We start from the raw sequence: 13,014 nt of genomic DNA, 5'->3' as shown, positions 1-13,014 counted from the left end.
ACTTCTCTGAATAATTACCGACCTATAAGCATTCTTCTGGCCATTTCCAAAGTTGCAGAAAAATGGGTGTCAGAGCAGATTGTCCATTATTGAAACAGCAGCTCAACCTCTCTCCACGCCATGCAGTTTGGTTTCAGATCCAAGCATTCCGCTGAAATGGCTACATGCCTCTTCATTGAGAAAATAAAATCTTCTCTCAACAAGGGTGGAGTTGTAGGGGCGGTGTTCTTGGACCTCAGGGAAGCTTTCGATACAGTAAATCACTCTGTTCTTTTTACCAAGCTCTCAAAATTTAACTTCTCTCACAAAGCTGTGAGCTGGATTGAATCATATCTGCATGACCGAACACAATCTGTATCAGTTAACAACTGTAGATCAGAGTCTCTTCGGCTAACCTCTGGAGTCCCTCAGGGATCAATATTAGGCCCCCTTTTATTTAGTCTTAATATCAACGACTTGCCCACTGTTTGTTCTGAAGCAGAGTGCGTAATGTATGCAGACGACATGGTTTTCTTTGTTCATGGTGGCTCCAAAGATACTGTTGCTGCTAAACTCACTAATACAATGTCCTTTGTCACAACTTGGTTGCAGGAGTGCTGTCTACAGCTAAACGTTTCTAAAACTGTAGGCATGTAATTTCACTAAAACAAATAGAGCATCACCTGACCCCGACATACTTGTTAATGGAGAAAAAATGCAAATTGTCAGCCAATACAAATATATTGGGTTAATAATAGATTGCTTTCCTTTAAAACCCATATTGACAAATTGTGTAAATATATCAAATTAAACCTTGCAAATTTTCGTGCAATTCGAAATGAAATGTCAACTGTAGCCGCAAAAATTTGCTTGCATTCAATGATTCTTAGTCACTTTAACTATTGCATAACCAGTTGGTCCCAGGCTGGTCAGAATGTAAAAAAAACATTGAAAGTTTTGTACAAACAAGTAATTCAAGTGATGGATAAAAAACCAAGGCACAATCATCACTGTGCAATTTAAAAAAATACAGTCTTTTAAACTGGGACAGTCTGCAAATATTTGAAGATTTAAATTTGATTTATAAAGTACTGCATGATTTGGCTGCAGCTCCTCTGGCTGAGTTCATCAGCCAAAGAAACAGCTCTGACATACAAGGCCTTCACAAAAAAACTGAAAATGTGGCTCTTTAACACCTATAGCTGCCAACACTAAATGACAAGTATGTCATGATGTTTTTTTTTGGTTATGATCAAATGATTTGTGGTTTTATTCTCTCTTAATAGTAAGTCTTTATGTATCCTGTTTTATATTATATTGTCTTGTAGATGTATTTTACTGCTTTTTTACATCATGGCCAGGGGACTACAGATGAAAACTAGCCTTCCGGCTAATTCTGGCTTTTTTAACCATGTGTACTTCATGTGTTTTATGAAATTACATTGTCCCCTTTCAAATAAACTGATTAATAATAATAATAATTGTTACATGAGTTTGTCCATTATGACTGGATCAGACTCCAGGATTTTAGCTCGATATTGGCTTTATTAGCTATTGCAGGCGATTTCCTAGATCGGGCCCGACATATTTTGTCGGGAATGACAAAACATCTTGTAGTGTGACATAATCCACGACCAATTATTTGGCCCTACAATAGCCCTGTGACGCCAAAATGAAAAGTCTAGCATGTTTGATCTTCCATGTATTGTGACATATCAACAACACTTTATTTATTTACTTTATTTCAGCTGTGGTTGTTTTTTAAAGTGCTCAAAGTTAAGAGGCCTTGGATAAACTAGGAAATGTGTTCGTCATCAGTATTGGTCTACAAGTGGTTAGGAAAATTACGCAAACACAGCAGTTACTACTACCACATGGCCTTATCCTGTCCTGAATTTGAAAGCCTAACTAAGCAACAATGGTTGGAAGGGATAAGAAGGAAGGAGGCAGAGAAATAGTTGTGTTTCTATGCCTCTATTACAGAGTTTCAAATGGCCTTTGATATAAAATGTTTTATGGTTCTTTGTTGTTCCTGTTAAAAGGTGAAGTTGTTTCTTAAAAAATATGAAAGATTTGAGATATTTCAAATAAATTTTTATTTACAGAGCACTTTTCAGACATAAGAAATGTAACAGTGCTTCACAGAGAAAACACATTTAAAATAGCAGGACTCTTTTTATCAGTCTGCACAGGTGCAGCATGCAGCCGGTTGTTGAAGCGTAATTGCGTCTGAGACGCTGGGGATACCGGAGGTGGATGGTGGACGACTCCTCCTCTGTGACACCAGTGATGCCAGGACGAATCCCCGAACATGTAGCTCCTCCGCCTGTTTTGGCCACACTTTGGCAGTGGGCAGCTGTCCTCCGCGTCACCTCCACCTTAATGTCCACTTCTTTTTTTAGTGCAGCGTGTGTGCGCTGTTCTGACCCCACAGCATTGACAGCCGCACACACGCTGTCCCATTCACTCCTCTTTCGCGTGTTGTTAACTCCGGTACCAAAAGATCATGCAGAGATTGGGATCACAGGTGCAGGGTTCATTTAAATATGATTTGCATATTTAAATGTGGGCGCGGACAGGGAGGGGTCAGCTACTCCAAGATATGCGCTCAATTCTACGTTAAGCTGTACGAAGGAAATGTGCTTGGATTCATGCGTACTCTTCTGGAAAAAGGTGTTCACGACAGCCATTTGCATCCTTGTTGCAAAGTCTACCACCATCTGTCCCTCCAAGTTCCTTTCCTGGATGCCGTACTTACCCATCACTTCTTCATCACCCCTATTACCTTCACCAACATGTCCATTACAATCTGCACCAATTACGACTCTCTCTCTGTCTGGGATGCTCAGAACTACTTAATCTCGCTCCTTCCAGAATTTCTCTTTCACCTCTAGGTCACATCCTACCTGTGGGGCATAGGCACTAATCACATTACACATAACACCCTCAATTTCAAATTTCAGCCTCATCACTCGATCTGATACTCTTTTCACCTCCAAGACATTCTTAGCCAACTCTTCTTTTAAAATAACCCCGACTCCATTTCTCTTCCCATCTTCACCATGGTAAAATAATTTAAACCCTGCCCCTAGACTTCTAGCCTTACTGCCTTTCCACCTGGTCTCCTGGACACACAATATATCAACCTTTCTCCTAATCATCATGTCAACCAACTCCCGAGATTTTCCTGTCATAGTCCCAACATTCAAAGTCCCCACATTCAGTTCTAGGCTCTGTGTTTCCCTCTTCTCTTTCTGCCGAAGAACCCGCTTTCCACCTGTTCTTCTTCTTTGACTTCGACCCACAGTAGCTGAATTTCCGACGGCGCCAGTGGCGGACGTTGTTAACCCGGGCCACGACCGATCCGTTATGGAATTCTTTGGATGAACGCTCATATTTGTTTGGCAAGGTTTTAAGCCGGATGCCCTTCCTGACGCAACCCTCTGCATTTATCCGGGCTTGGGACCGGCCTACAGTTTCCACTGACTTGTGTCCCCCATAGGCTGCTAACTCCCTCTATTCTCATCTATTGTATTTTTCCCTTCATACATAACTGGCAAGTCACTATGCTAAGTAGCGAATCAACTTAACACCTCTGGCACATCTTCCCTCTTCTGTGAATGGAAAGGATTGCATTCACTATACTGTATTAATATTCACTATACTGTATCAACTTAATATTGTAAGGATGTCTATTGTTGACTTGTGTCCCTTGAGTAATTTTCTTAATCCGGTTTGCCACAAACAAGAACTTCAATGTACATCTACTTACTATAATTACAGGCTCTCTTTATATTCCCAAATTTTCATGTAGCATAGACTGGTTGACAGCCTAATGTAATCACAAAGGTGCTTTTATATTACAAATATGCTCTGCCCTCATTACTTCACTTTATTATCCCTAATTACAGTCGTCCAGCCGCTTACTTGTGTGCCATTCCTTAAAAACGAAAAATTACTACATCTGACATGCAAGTTAACAAATATTTCATTACTTTGCAACATATGTCAAAGCTCTTCTTCTAGGAACAATCAAAACTAGAGCCACCGTATGAGTTAATGTGCTTCTCACGATCCACTGCTCTCTAAGCAAGACATTTAAAATCACCGATCCAACATGCATTAACAAATAATTTCTCAAGATCTCCCTACTAACTGAGCTCACCGCAAAGCCCTTAACCCCTTTGTAACGTCATTGTCATCACACGAGTCAAATATTAAACTTGCATTATTTTTAATGTCAATACCTTCGGCACTACACTAAAGTAATTCTGTAACTCTGACTATTGTCAGTATCAGAATCATCTTTATTTGCCAAGTATGGACAAAACACACAAGGAATTTGTCTCCGGTAGTTGGAGCCGCTCTAGTACGACAACAGACAGTCAATTTAGAGAACACTTTGGAGACAGAAAGACATTGACAAAAAAAAACAGTCACTGAGCAGTAAAGGGTTCCTAGTTGTCTGGTAATGCCGGTACATTTATTATTATTTTTTTGACAATTGTGCAAAAAGATGCAGAGTCCTCTAGCACTTAGAGCAGTTCAAATGACTAATATTGCAATAGTCCGGTGCAATGAACATTGTGCAAAGGGCGCTGAGACTTCAAGCGAGTGTATGCGGTTTAAAGTGACGAGTAGTGCGCTAATCTGGGACAATGTTGGTTGTGCAAATGTTACAGATACTCCTCAATCAGTGTGCAAATGGAGCAGATGCTACTCTGGCATGAGTGGCCAGTATATGCAAATAGTGCAGCATGGCGAGACAACTACAGTGAGTGCACGAGTAATACATAATTGGCCCCACAGAAATGTGACAACGAACTCAAGTCAAAAAATTGCCAGCATGTTGTAATGGAATTGTAGGTCAGGTGTTTAAGAAGTTGATCGTAAGAGGGAGGAAGCTGTTGGAATGTCTACTAGTTCTAGTTTGCATTGATCGGTAGCGCCTACCTGAGGGAAGGAGCTGGAAGAGCTGGTGACCGGGGTGCGGAGGGTCCGAGAGGATTTTGCACGCTCTTGTCTTAGTTCTGACAGCGTGCAAGTCCTCACTGGTGGGTAGGGGGGTACAGACAATCCTTTCAGCAGTTTTGATTGTCCGTTGCAGTCGGAGTTTGTCCTTTTTTGTAGCAGCACCAAACCAGACTGTGATGGAAGAACACACGACTGATTCGATGACGACTGTGTAGAACTGTCTCAGCAGCTCCGGTGGCAGGCCGTGCTTTCTCAGAAGCCGCAGGAAGTACATCCTCTGCTGGGCCTTTTGGAGGACGGAGTTGATATAATGTACCCTTTAAAGCGCTTTATAGATATTCACATATATATTAATGTAATAATATTTATTATGGCTCTCGGGTTTTCTTTATATTGTGTACACAATTAATAAGTTGTATCACACAGAATATGATTCAAACTTTTTTTTTTTCAAAATCTCCTGCGAGCCTCTTTGTTCCCAAATCAAGCTCCCATTATTTGTTACTCATTTTCTCACAACTTGATGACACTCGGCCTCAGATTAGTGTAAATGAACAACGACAGGGAGTTGAGCCCTCGTCTCCATAAACACACCACCGGATCCACTTCGGCCCTGCCTTAAATATGTATTCTGCTGCCTTATCCTCTCACCAAGCGCCGTTGTGATTACTTAATGCCCATGTCAGCTAGCCCTGGGGGCCTCACATGGACCGCTGACGTCACTTCTCTCACAGACCATGCTTTCACTCTCATTCTGCTAAATGGTAACCTGGCCAGGTTGTATTCAATCGGTAACTAAAGACTATGGGTGACATATCTTGCTAATATACGGCCTGACTGACATCATGCGGTTATGCACGCTCAAACATTCGCATGAATGCATCCGTTCTGAAGCCAAGCGCACGGCCCCTGTCGAGCATCCTCCCGGTAACACTTTGCACAATATGGTGGCAAGTGTATTTTTTACCTTATTTGTCACAGAAGGGTGGAAGTCGCAGGGGGTCTCAGATGTTGCAAGAAGTGGCCCTGGATGACAGCTGACAAACTGAAAACACCAGCAAGAGTACATGTGTCACCCGCTTTCGGGTGGCACTTATCACCAAGAACCAGATGGAGCGTGGGCACAGCAGCAACATCTAGAAGTGTCTACGCAAAATCTATAAATGTAAGGGCCCAGAGGGAGGGAGGAGCTCTTTTTCCTCTGTCTACTCCGTGGACGAGAGGTTCGGTGGCAGGGAAAAATGGCCTGGAATTCCGTGTGTGTGTGTGTGTGTGTGTGTGTGTGACTTTTTAATGGTACTGAGCTCTGGAACATAAAATATGGATCAAATTGCAACGAGTTGTGTTACCTTTCATTGGAAAAACAACGAACACGCAGCAGGGGTTGTAGCGATAGTTGTTAAATAAGGGTAAGGGATTGACGCAAACTTCCAACAAATCAGTGACGTCCCGACGTGATTTTCCAGTGAACAGGCGTGTCCTGGGATCTGGCCGTCTAGCTACTCTTCTCTACGCCATTAATAACCCTGGCCGACCAATGAAAGGTAAGGAAAGCCTGTTTATTCAAATTCTCCTTATTTCGTGCTCAGCGAAATTGGTGTATTGTGGAATGAGGAGTTTGGCCGAACTTTGTTAAAAGTAATCCAGAGTTCAATATAGATTGTATTTATTCGTTAGTAGAAATCGCGATAGGATCGCGTACGGATCTGGTATCCGTTGAGTCGGGGACTTGCTGTCTGGGACACAATACTTGGGAGGTTTATTGTAGGCCAATAATAACCTCAGAGGTCTGGGACCTCGTGCCAGCGTCACAACTGGGCAGTGGGCTCGCCATCTGCCAGGAGTCGGTTCCAATAGGAGATGCTTACTGTGCGGAGTACTGTGTCTCCGTGGAGAGTGGTAGCGACAACCCCACACATATACTTAGTACATGTGGATCGATTCTGGGCTCCTCTGATGCTGGACAATACATTGCGCCGCGGTATCGGGGTGGCGACAATAAACCGCCGGATCGACCAGAAGTACAAAAACTCATAAAAATAGTCTTAAAAAAAAAACAACAAAAAAAACTCTAAAATAATTTAAATCGGCGAGAACAAACCGCAAGATAAATAAAATTATAATATAAATGTATTGTTGATTGCTCATGATATTGTTACAATTGAGTTTGTGTGGAAAGGCGAAAACATGAGAGTTAGTTTTGTAAAAGTTTGCATTGAAAGGTATCGCCTACCGATCAATGGATGATAAAACCGATCAATGGATGATAAAAGTATTGTGGGAGAACAAATCAAAGTAATGTGGCCGTATTTCGAGGAAAATATCTCCGGAGATGAGAAAGAAAAGTCAAAGGCCATTCAAAAGAAGAAAGGATGTTGGAAAAATGGCAGGACACTGGCTTCTTTCCTAAAAATGATGTGAGAATTAATATATTACAGGTTTTGGTCCGAATTTGTGATGCTTTTGAGGCACGAGAGCAAGAATTGCAGAAACAATTTAAAAAGAACAAAATTGCATTTAAAAATCGAGGTTTACGAGCTCGCGCTGATAAAATGGCAAACTATCAGACTAGATTTTATCAGCTGGCGGCCGCCACTAAACTACAAAAAAAGGTTCAAAAAGAGAACGAGGCGAAGGCGAAAAACGTCTTACGAGGCTGGCTGTAACCCCTATGTTCAAGGGGTTCAGGTACCGGTCGCAGAGATAATCATAGGGTCCGTAGCGTTTTTTTTAATATATATATAGCGACAAGGAGCGAGAGGTAGGAGTGGAGTGAGGCCGGGGGTGTTGGATGGGTTGTGTTATAACTGAGGGATGTGAGGTCACTGGCCGAGGGACTGCCCCTGCCCACCATGGCCAGGGTGTGCTCCTGTAACTTTGAGATGGATAAATCCTCGCCACATTGCCTCAGCTTGCTTCGGCAGAACGCATTCTTCCGCCAACCTGGCCAACTCCGCAGCCTGCACCAGCCACCAAATGCCGACCTGGCACCTGCCAGTACCCCGTTCGCCAATAGGGGTGCCTGCGAAGCCTCAATGTGCAGGATTTAGCAGACCCCTGCATTTCGGTGTATGTTGATGGACATCATCTCTCCATGATGGTAGATAGTGGCGCTCGCTATTCTATGCTCAGCGAATTGCCTCCTCGTGTTCCAGTGAGCGACAGGAGGGCCACCCTGGTCGGCTTTTCGGGGGTACCCGAGCTTCTGCCATTGTCAAAACCTACACCCGTGCAGGTGGGAAAACGGACACAGACTCATTCATTTATCTACTCCCCCAACTCTCCAGTGAAACTTATGGCCCGTGGCATGCTAATTAAGTGTGGAGCCAGCATCTTTTGTGGGCCAGAGGGGCTCCAAGTGATCTTCCCGGATGAGACTGAAATTGACTGTGATTATGTATCAGGGGCACCACGTTATGCTTTTCACTGCCCCCACGGCAGATCAAGATCAATATGCTGACATCTATTGGGAAGCCCTGAACCCTGAGTCTCCCTCCTACCGCGGTGTGCACACCCTTTATCAACTTTTGTCTCCATGGCTTACTAGCCTGCACCCTTACACTCCGCCAATTTACTCCTTGCTTTGCACATTGTATTATGATAGGTCTCATGACCTAGTCTGTCAAGACCACTTTTCAGCTTAAATTGAAGGTCACGTGATCATTATTTTCTGACTATTTGTATGTCACTTCAACTGGCATTGCCTCACGTTTGTCTTACGCAGGAGCAGGGGGAAACGGCAGTACAACACATCACATTGGCAATAGGAGCTCATCACCAGGCTAAAGATTTGGGTCCCAAAATTTCCGAGTGCGTAAAAGCCACTGATTGGGTCCAAACCTCCATTTCTTATGTCAAATTCTCATCCGCTATGTTAGCATATTGTATTTCAGCACGTTACAAATTCTTCCATTTTAGAATATCACCAAATTTCGTTAGGTTACGTTAGGGAGCGGATGGATAACCCCGACGCCGCAAGACTTCTTGCACAGTTCCCTGAAGCACTGTGGACTCAGGGCCCAACAGATGTTTGCTTCTGCTCCACTGTGCCTCCCATTACCTTTTCTGTCTCCTCCCTAAATCCCATCTGGCAGAATCGGTATCGACGCGGTCCGGAGGCCATCCAGGACACTATCGCGGGTTTGAAAAAGTTGGGGGTCTCAGAGCCCTCGTCGTCCTCCTGGAATACTCCGATTTTGCCTGTGGAAAAGGTGGAAGGGAAGTATTGCATGGCACACGATCTCAGACACATTAATTAAATTGTTACAACACCAACTATTCCGGTCCCAAATCCTTTTACTGCTTTGAGCGCAATTGATCACACCCTTAATTTTTCTTTACTGTTATTGATTTAGCGAACACTTTCTTTTGCTTGCCATTGGCTGTGGAACTTTGTGACATTTTTACATTTACTTACTGATTTACTGGGGAATAGCTTCGTTACACACGTTTACCTCAAGGCTTTCTCCTGTCCCCTGGTATTTTTAATAAAAAACTTAAAGCGCTGCTGTCATCTCTTGCCCTGCCAGAGGATGTCGTCCTCATCCAGTATGTAGATGATTTGTTCCTGGCAGCACCCACGGATGTGGACTGTTTGAAAGCTACATATTTGTTGCGACGCCTTCTCGGCTGTGGGTTTAAGGTGTCCAGGGACAATATTCAATGTTGTCGTCCCACAATGATTTTTCTGGGCCGAGTGGTCTCACGGGTAGGTACAGCTGTTTCTCCAGCTCACCGGGAGTAAATTTTATCCCATCCAAAACTGCACACTGTGAAGGACATGCTGTCCTTTTTAGGTTTGACTGGCTACAGCCGAAATTACGGAGCTGACTATGGGGAGTTGACTGCCCCCTTGAGGGCTATGATTGCTGTTCACGGCATGTGCAACTTGTCGGCCATTTTGGATTGGACTACCGAGGCGGAGAGTGCTTCCATTGTGTTAAAACAATCACTCGCCTCGGCAGCGGACTTACGCAGACCCGATCATTCTAAACGGTTTTATTTAGATGTTTCTGAAAAATCTACCACTATGTGTGGTGTGCTTTTTCAGAAGGGGGATGGTGACATGTCCGGATCAGAATCAGAATCAGAATCATCTTTATTTCCCAAGTATGTCCAAAACACACAAGGAATTTGTCTCCGGTAGTTGGAGCCGCTCTAGTACAACAGACAGTCAATTTACAGAACACTTTCGGGACATAAAGACATTGACAAAGAAACAATTGTGCAAAAAATGATGTACATAAGTGTACAGTTGGGCCAGATTGAAAAACGACACCCACCATTTACGAGATATGTGGCTGGATATCATAATGTCATAATGTCACATCCTCTGACGATACTCATGACACATCAGAATCTGAATCTGAATTATCTTTATTTGCAAAGTATGTCCAAAAAACACACAAGGAATTTGTCTCCAGTAGTTGGAGCCGCTCTAGTACGACCACAGACAGTCAATTGACAGAGAATACTTTTGGGACATAAAGACATTGACAAATAACAGTCACTGAGCAATAAATGGTTGCTCGTTATCTGGTAATGCCGGTACAGTTATTTATTTATTTTTGACAATTGTGCAAAAAGATGCAGAGTCCTCTAGCACTTAGAGCAGTTTGAATAACTAATATTGCAATAGTCCGGTGCAATGACCATTATGCAAAGGGCGCCGAGACTTCAAGCGAGTAGTGCAATAATCTGGGACAATGTTGATTGTGCAAATGTTGAAGATACTCCTCAATCAGTGTGCAAATGGAGCAGATGCTACTCTGGCATGAGTGGCCAGTATTGGTCAACAACAGATATGCAAATAGTGCAGCGTGACGAGACTACTATAGTGAGTGCACGAGTAATGTATAAATGGCCCCACACGTGTGTGAGACTTTTTAATGGTACTGAGCCCAGGAACATAAAATACGGACCAAATTGCAAAGAGTGTGAGTTCATTCTTTGGTTACCTTTTATTGGGAAAAACAATGAACATGCAGCGGGAGTTGTGGCGATACTTGTTAAATAAGGGTAAGGACGCAAACTTCCAACAACGTGCCGAGCTGATCCTTTTGCAGCAAAGCTATCGCTGGAAAATGCCGGGCCATATGGTGAGATGCTCTCGGCCGCTTGCCTGCTGATCGTCTGCCGACCAGGATTTGCTTAAATGGGATCCAAAATCGGTAGAGTGAACTCCCTCTGGATTGCCGGATGATAACGGAGACGAAGTTTACCAACTCGTTTGCAGGTAGCATTAGCTACATTTAGCGATCAAACAATTCTCCCTTCTCCAATCTTTGTTACATAAACATAATTTAGTCCGACTAGTTCACATTAAAATGTAACATCTGTTGCCAGTACTGATTTGAATTTTACATTTCCAGCTTGTCCATCCAGCAGTAATGGAGTTTTACTCGCAGTAAACCTGCGAGTAAAACGTCTTCTGGGATTGCGACGAAGAAAGGTAATGTTTTTTTTACCCTTCCAAAAAATCAATAAAAAGTATTCTCTAGTAATCGTATGCATTATTTTCAAATTAAAAAAAAAATTTACATTTACGTTTGATTCCCAGTCCAGCACGTAGTTCAAGCAAAAAAGGTAATTGAAAGCTTTTTTCCCTCCACTTCCCACTTCAGGAATTCCAACAATGTATTTTTATAGTAATAGTTATATTTCTATTTCATGGTGATGTAGCTTGACTCCTGCCCTAAGTTGACATGCCAGAAGTCATGTTTCATATCATAGATATTACAGTATTTTAGCTTTTGACATTTCTGGGTGCATCAATAGTTGGGAGAGGGAGATGGCTCCTTTTAAGCCTCCGGTTAAGTGGTTTGGGGTTTAAACAGATCCTTAGTTTACCATTTAATTTAGTCACTGCGACCATGCTACTTATACTTCTCCTCTCCAAATCCTTAAACTCCTCTTTCAGTGGTGTGATCATAGAAACTGTGCTTTGGTAGCTTAACTGGCGCCACACTGTTGTCAATTTCAATGTTATATTCCCCCTTTCAAACAGCAGTTACTAGTAAACACATCTCTCTTTAATTTTCTTCATTGTCATGTGTTGATATTTTCCTTCTTCTCTTCCCCATCTGAATTAATTTTTTTCATAATGTCGTCAATGGCCCGGATGTTCTCGTACTGTACTTTAATTAGTTTAATGGTTTCTCTGGCCTTCCTGCCCGGTATGGGGATTTTGTCTTCCTGGTTCACCACTTGAAACAACAATCTGGGCAGGTTATTGTTTCGAGGGGGTTCTCACTTTAACCCTACATTTACCCGGTGGACACAGACTAGTCTTATTATACACCGTTAGCACCTTCTTTCTGTGCTTTAGCTGGGTGTCTGGGCTTAGGAGGTGTGTAGGGATGATGTTACAGGTTGCCCGACAATCAATCTGAAAGGTAACGTGTGTGGTCACCAGCATCACTGCAAAGAGTTGCTGTGCCGGGTTGTGTCCCTTTTACTTGGTTAACTATTTTTAACTATTTAACTATTTCGCCTTTGGCAAACAATTTGGAACTAGGAAGCACACGAATTTCCCGCGGCTCATGAAATCAACTCGCCTATGATGAGTGCTGTATGTCAACAATGTCACCATGGCATATCCTGACATGAATGACATGCTCTGACACCGCAAGAGAGTGAGATTTCTCAGACGAAATTTGGAGGCGACGTAAAATTAGATAAGCCAACCCAAGACTTAATTTCCTTCTCACTTCTCAATTTTCCTTCCACTTTTTATGCTCTTTTTGGTTGATTATTATTGAATACTTTTTTCCAATACCTGCTGACACCAAGATACCATCGTGGAGCCATTCAAAGATTTCATCGATGGAACTTTTGATCGCTTTGTCATGCAAGCTAGCTGATCCCACCATGAGGACCGTACCTACCTGCTGAAAGGACGCAAGGCTAACTTGTCCACTAGCACTGAATATCTACTACCCAGCTCACCCGACACCCATATTCATGTCCTCTCCTCCATTCATAAGAAGCTATCACTTCTCGATCTATTACACCAGGAGGTTAAGGAGCTCAGCTTGGAGTTCACACACGAGCAAGTCAAAG

At 42.9% G+C, this 13,014-nt stretch overlaps 1 protein-coding gene across 6 annotated transcripts in view; it reads right to left on the bottom strand.

Annotated features, from left to right (window-relative positions):
• Positions 1 to 13,014, bottom strand: part of mapkap1 (MAPK associated protein 1) — a 154,068-nt gene that overhangs the window by 115,782 nt on the left and 25,272 nt on the right. Inside the window, exon 2 of one of the 6 annotated variants that reach the window (XM_061697506.1) lies at positions 9,014 to 9,153. The exons of the other annotated variants lie outside the window; for them this stretch is intronic. The gene's annotated coding sequence lies outside the window, so the exon portion shown is untranslated. The remainder of the gene's footprint in view (positions 1 to 9,013; positions 9,154 to 13,014) is intronic. 6 annotated transcript variants of the gene reach the window in all.

The sequence above is a fragment of the Phycodurus eques genome, chromosome 15 (assembly GCF_024500275.1).
Source record: "Phycodurus eques isolate BA_2022a chromosome 15, UOR_Pequ_1.1, whole genome shotgun sequence".
Classification (NCBI taxonomy): Eukaryota; Metazoa; Chordata; class Actinopteri; order Syngnathiformes; family Syngnathidae; genus Phycodurus; species Phycodurus eques.
The sequence above is the reverse complement of the archived record's forward strand: the minus strand, read 5'-3'. Positions and strand labels throughout refer to the sequence as shown.